We start from the raw sequence: 4,729 nt of genomic DNA, 5'->3' as shown, positions 1-4,729 counted from the left end.
TAATCTACGGCCTGAAATAAGCCCCAACAAGGACAGAGGCACAAACTGATAGAGTTAGAGTTATTAGTGTCTATGTGGGAAGTGTTCCCTTCCAGATCGAGTGATGGATGGAGTGCTGCAGTTGGTTTTTGCGGCTCCCCTTGGCCATGTGTAAATAATTATTATTTTTCCAAGCTATAAATCAGCTTATAAAATAATTTCATACATTTTTCTGTGCGCCACCCACAACTGCGATGAAACATTATGTCGAGAAGCGAGAATCAATTGGCAGCGGGAAGCTGTGCAGCTATGTACAAGCTATGGCAATGATATACAGTTTTTAATTATAAAATATACGAGTATTCTAATAAAATTGTGCTGGGTCCATGGCTGGAGCTGGTCCGCTCTTTGGAAGCAACGGTGAAAAGGACTATTTGGTTCTTTGCAATATTTAATTATAGTTACAGCGTCGTACAAGGTCTAGCTGTAATTTCGATTTCTCAGGTCCTTAAGCCGTAGTCTATGCAATTACTACCAGGCTGGTAGTCATCCCCAAAAATAGTTTTGCTTAAAAATTTCAAATTGTTTTTCTCTTTAGGTTACATTTTGTTTGTTTTTCCCAAATTGTGCATCCTTCCACCCAAAATGGCACAAAAGGCAGCACCTGTCCCGTGGCCAAAAGCAGTGGGTTTTGCATGGTTCTTTTAGTTTTTCTATTCGACACTATTTATTATATGTTGGACCCCAAAAAATGTGTATTGTAACAGTAAACGCCACATGTCCTGCACAGCCATTCACCCTTTGTGAGTGAAACGAAACATTGTTGATTTTTTGTTTGCAGTTTGAGTAATTTGCTTTTAAGCGGTTTTTAATATTAAAGTGCGATTGCCAACACTATTGTGCAAATATTTTATTACTACAAAATAACTTATTACCGAAACACCACACGAAACGAAAATACCTAGAAAGTGTGTTTAAAATTGTTATGGCATATTTATGCAAAATATTTTTTGAAACTGCTGAATAAAGGTAAGAAAAATGGAAATGGAAAACAAATTCCTCACGCACCGTAACAGTCATAAAAGAAGAACATTTTAACAGCTAAAAGCTGCTATTGCTGCTATTGAGCATAATGGGATTAGAGACCCACCCAAAAGTAAAGAAGTCATCAAAATGTAACTCAAGACATTTACCGCGACGGGGTGCGACTAATTTGTGTCCACGGCAGGTCCTGTCAAGTTTTGGCTATCCTCATTTTTTCGATTTGTTACACTCTGTTACAAATTCAAATTTCATACCGTGGGCTTTCCAGGATTGGCTGGGGTTGTCACAGCAAACAGCTCATTAGGTGGACTTTGCAGTTACTCCAAAAAAATGCAACGAAATTGTATATGAAATGTCGAGTTTTTCTAGAGCAGCGAAAAAAGGTAAATATTCTTTGCTTTTAACTTTTATGTTGCTGATTTCAGGGGTAGGTAGCATCTTTTAGATATTACTTAAATATTCGGCGAGCAGCTGAGCCCAAGGTACAATTACCATGAATATTAAGCCACAATAACTGGCGCTAAAGTTGGAGTTAAAATTGGCCGAATCGCAGCTGGGTTTCCTCCTCTGTGCTCATCTTTTCTAAGGTAAGTGGAATTTTGGGTAAATGCTTTGGGATGTGGTGAAATAAGTTCCCGAAAATGCATTTTTAATGAAATTTATGAACTTTCGCATTAGTAATTTAAAGAAAAAATAAAAATGGAATAAAAGGTTGGCTATACATAATAAGATACAATTCAGGTTATTAATTAGAGTAAGATTATTTAGATATTTCTATTATACAATAATCAATCACTTTCAAATTATTCAAAGACAAACAATTGGGGTATATTGACAGCATTTCAGTAACGGAAAATATAGAGTTTCAATAAAGCTAATAAAAGGAAATCCCTAGAGAAATATCCATTCATATGATTGCCAATATAAATTTCTGAGAGCAGTGCAAAAAAATGGCCAGCAGACAATTCTCTCTCTCAATTGAGAATTGAATCCATCAAATCCATTTGTACAACCCCCTCAATCAGAAGCTGAAACATGTTAACTTCCCATTACATACGCACTTAACTCGATTTTTCTTTGTCTGTCCGCTCGACCTAAGTTCAAGTACTGGCAACCAAATTGAATTTAAATTCAATTTGAACTTTTCAATTTCGACAGTCGAGGTGGCGGAGGACAACAGAGAATTTCCACATTTCGAATGCGTAAAATATAATGAGAATTATGAAATGGCAGCCCGAGAAAAAAAATATAAAAATGTTAAAGTAAAATGAAAATGAAATTTTATAAACCAAGTTGTTCATGCACTTTTAAGCACCACTTTTCCGCGTTAACAGACAGATGGATAGATGAAAACTCCATCCAGCTAACACTAAAATAAATGAAATGAAACATAAATTGAAATTGAAATACGCAAACGTCAGAGAAGCGTCAAAATTGCCATGGGCCAAGTCTTTGAAGCGTTTTTGTGCTTGTGTATAGTATATGGTACTATGGTCTAAAAAGGTGTGACGTTTAACGGTTACAAGGGACGTTGTACTGGCTAGTTATGACAGCTACAACTTTAATCAGACAGCGAGGACTAAACTCTATTACTGTCCGCCGCAACTTTTATGAGTCACTTGCCAAGTTGATGACGTGCACGACATGAACAGCAGAGTGTACTATGTACTACACTGATAAAAAAAATGTTCTACAATCAAGATTTTGGTCTCAGAACTAAGATTTATGGTCTAAAAAATGCGTCGAGAACATAAAATTCGTAAATTAAGAGAACACATCTGGATTTTAAGAACATTTTAAATAAGACCAAGTTCTACTTTTAAGAATAAATGTTTTTAAAATTAAAATCAAAAAATAAAAACAAAAAAAAAATATTTTTTATATTTATAATTTTTTTTATTTTTAAATATTATTTTTATTTATATTTTATTCTGTTTTAGTAATTTTGTAAATGTTATTTCAATTTGTTACTAGTGGGATTCGAACCGCCGCCTAGTGTTTCATAACTGAAGCGGCCTCTCTAACCAGAGCGCCACGGTGCCACCATTTACTTGACACGAAATAGTACCTATTTATACTTTCCTAACAATTTAAGATTTTTATTCTTATATTAAGATTTTAAGATTTTTTAGATTAATAATCTTAAGTTCAGTAATTTGGTCTTAAAATAATCTTATTTTAAGAAAAAAAATATTCAAGATGAATGTTCTTGATATTAGAACTTGGTCTTTTTTTTCAGTGTATGTACTATGTACCATGTACTATACGGCGTACAGGTACCACGTTCCACAATGTTGACCGAACATAATAAAAAGACGCCGTTTTTGTCAACAGCAATGAAAATGATGTTGAGAGTGAACGTCAAACTGACAGAGTGTTTTCGTACTCGCACAATATCATCAGGGATTGGAGAACGTTGCATTCGCCATTCGAGTCCTTTGTATTTAGCTGTCAATTGAGGTGCAGACTCGTACTACGAAGATAGGATATCAGCAGAAGCAGCAATAGGAGTAGTAGCATCTATAGACACATATGGCAGCTGGATCCCAAACCAAACACAGCCGACCAGCAATTATTATTTAACAAATTGTTATTTATGAAGCAATTTACAAAATGTTTTTACTCCAAACGACTTTTTCACATGTCCTCGCTCGAGGCAGCCTCCACACGGAGCTCTGAGGCTTGTACAAACATTGCACAGATTGCAGATTGCAGAGTGCAGAGTGCATTGCAGTCAAAATAGCGTCACAGGCATTTCACATATTGCAATGTCATTGCAACGACCCAAAATTGCCATGAATACGAGTACTTGTATCAGCCGGAAAAAAGGACGAATCAAAGAACGAGGCGACCGTGCAACGATGGCTTTTCCCAAAATGCCCACAAATGTTTATAATTTTATTGAACAATTAATTAAATGCGGCAAAACGTTTTGCCATTCCCAACTCTCATCCCCAGACAGAAACCCAAGCCCGAACTCATCTGCAGTCCTCCAGCCCGACACTGCCGACAGCTGCAGACGACGATGCGACGATGAGTTGCATTGCGCCTGCAAATATGCAACACAATATTAAAATACAACAGCGTGCCTCAATCCACGTTGGTTTTTATACACTGTGCACATCCACACGTGGATATTATTATTTTGTGAATATGGCAAATGCATTTAACAGGCTGAACGACTCTATAAAATATTTATTATTGTTCACTTCCAACTGCCCAGTCGATTAGCCATTACGTTTTTTCTTGATTTTTTTATCAACTCTTCTATATACAAATGAAAACAAGTGCTGAAAAGGTAACAATTAAATTTTTCAAATGGTTTCTTTGCAATTTTATGCACCTTAGTTTTCGGAGACTGAGGTTTAATTACTCTCGGAACCATTTGGATCCAATATTGTTATGATTGTTGGTCAACTGAACGACTGAGGATATGCATTTGGGGTACTAGTAAATCAGACCCAAAGTCACAACCCCAGCTGGACTTTCCGAGGGTGGATTGCATCAAAAAGGTTTTATTTCACTGCTATTTAGCGGACTCGTTGACTTAAGCAAATACAAATTTACATTTCGCTGTCATAAACACTTTTAAATTTGAATTTCATTTTGTACTCGTATGTTCTTTTTTTTTTTGTTTTCTGCACTCATTGTATTGATCAAAATAAAGGGTATGATAAATTTTTGAAAATGTCAACAGTCGAAAGAT

Source organism: Drosophila innubila (genome assembly GCF_004354385.1).
Source record: "Drosophila innubila isolate TH190305 chromosome 2L unlocalized genomic scaffold, UK_Dinn_1.0 4_B_2L, whole genome shotgun sequence".
Classification (NCBI taxonomy): domain Eukaryota; kingdom Metazoa; phylum Arthropoda; class Insecta; order Diptera; family Drosophilidae; genus Drosophila; species Drosophila innubila.
The sequence above is the reverse complement of the archived record's forward strand: the minus strand, read 5'-3'. Positions refer to the sequence as shown.